We start from the raw sequence: 2,197 nt of genomic DNA, 5'->3' as shown, positions 1-2,197 counted from the left end.
TACCAATCATTAACGAAAGCATTGAGGCACATCACGTCTCTCGGATATGGTAAACCATGTATCCTATTATGCTTAAGAAAGTTTAGACCATTTTGGAATGTTAATACGTCACCCAATCGAGTCGCTCAATTGGATGAGCCGTCTGAATGTGTATGCCTGTAGTCAGACTGCACGGGCATCGGGGGTAAGGGACATTGCTGTCTATTCAGAATCTTCAAGCCTAACGCAGTACCCAGTGACATGTCTTATGACAGGGGCGTTTAGGACCAGTGTAATGAATACAAGGCATCTTCCTATTCATGAGCCAGCATTCCATAATCTCGGCAGAATAACTGATGAACTCATAGTACGCACTCACTTTAACCTTATCTGAATTATGAATTTTATCGCATTTACTTTATCTGTCTTATAAATTAGAAAATCCCACAATAAATATTCACTACTCCCTAACTATCTTAGGCTAAAAATAGGTTCGATTCTACTGATATCTCAAAAATACGACTCTAGGTCATACTTCCCTTACTTATAAGGAGTAGTAAGATTTAGGCCCCGCTAAATATAAATTTAAAACAGTACCTTCCTCCCACGAGTGGCTGATCCTGGCGAGCCGCGGCCTGACGACACCGCGCGAATAAAAACCGTCCGTTTCGGCCATATCACGGGAGGATACTAGTTTTTGGCGCCGCTGCAGGGGAACTGGTATCTGGCAATACTGCTCTCTATCAAACTTATTCGCAAGCATTTAGTGGTGTCTAAGAAAGACAATTATACACGGACTTGGTTATTGGATTTTCTGAACAGTCACCAATTATATTGGGACCAAAAGAATCATGCCTCTCCGTAGTCGGCCTGGCCACTTGGTTTGTTGAATAGTTCGTGCGGAGCTCTGTTACCGAAATACCAGGGAATCAGAAGCCAGAACCAAAAACATATTCCACTGTAGGATAGTTAGTTAATTAGATTAGATTACTTTAGATTACCTTAGACTACCTTAGATTAGATTACCTTAGATTAACTTACGTTACAATTAGATTAAATTAGATTATCCTAGAATAAATTAGTTTAGCTTAGCTTATTTTAAGTTTAATTGCAAAAAATTAAAAACAAAAAGGCATACCCAGTGTATGACCCAAACCCGATCTAGACCAGGGCCGTTGTTATTCGTACCTGATCCAGACGCAATAATCTCTAAAGCACGCAAGGAAGCAAGAATCAGAAATCAAATGGCGTTACGCGTTACTTTAGCAGAAAATACCAAACCCTCGATTGAAGGGCGAGGAGGACCAATCAGATTTCCAGAGATTCAAGGACACTCGTTCGAGTTAAAACATCACATCATCCAGCTCATTCAGAATACCTGTCAGTTTCATGGATTACCAAATGATGATCTTAATTCTCACCTTGATAAATTCATATCTCTTTTGAACTCCTACAAACAGCCAGGGATAGGACAAGATATAGTCCAGCTATACCTGTTCCCCTATTCTCTCACTCATCATGCTCAAACCTGGTTTGAAGGATTGAAAAAAGATTCCATCACATCATGGACGGAGATGGCTACTAAATTCCTAACCAAATATTTCCCTCCTTCTAAACAAACTAAGCTGAAGAATGACATCATTAACTTCAAACAAAGTTATGATGAATCTCTTTACACTGCATGGGAGCGTTTCAAAACTCTGCTGAAGAAATGCCCTAATCACCAGTTAGAACGGTCAGCCCAAATCTGTACCTTCTACAATGGTCTTACGGTAAATCATAGGACGAAGATCGATCCAGCAGCTCAAGGGAATCTGATGAACCAAACCGCAGACGAAGCATGGGAATTACTCGAAAACATGACAATGCATCATCATGACTGGAATAGTGGTGAAACAACTTCATCATCTGCCCCGCTCTCTGCACTTAACAATCAAATGAAGGCCATCAAGTCCCTCACGGATAAGATGGAATCTCTTGCTAAACAACTCGGAGAACTGAAGACGCAGCCACAGCAGGTTAACCAAGCTCAGGCTTGTGTTAATTGTACCAACCCACAACCCACTGAAGAATATCAAGTTGAGTACGAAAACCCTGACGGTTCAGTCTGTTACGTCCAATACCCAGCTCGTCCACCAAATCCCGGATTCAATCAACCACCTAGGGTTAATCAATTTCAGTAAAGCAATCAACCTTTCCACTATCGCTATCCACCTTA

General features: G+C 41.1%; 1 non-coding gene across 1 annotated transcript; it reads right to left on the bottom strand.

Moving 5' to 3' along the window:
• Positions 1-1,601: 1,601 nt before the first annotated feature.
• Positions 1,602-1,708, bottom strand: LOC139865300 (small nucleolar RNA R71). Its single transcript, XR_011764826.1, has one exon. It is a non-coding gene; the product is annotated as a small nucleolar RNA R71 (small nucleolar RNA).
• Between the last annotated feature and the right edge of the window lie 489 nt (positions 1,709-2,197).

This window comes from Rutidosis leptorrhynchoides, chromosome 8 (assembly GCF_046630445.1).
Source record: "Rutidosis leptorrhynchoides isolate AG116_Rl617_1_P2 chromosome 8, CSIRO_AGI_Rlap_v1, whole genome shotgun sequence".
Lineage (NCBI taxonomy): Eukaryota > Viridiplantae > Streptophyta > Magnoliopsida > Asterales > Asteraceae > Rutidosis > Rutidosis leptorrhynchoides.
The sequence above is the reverse complement of the archived record's forward strand: the minus strand, read 5'-3'. Positions and strand labels throughout refer to the sequence as shown.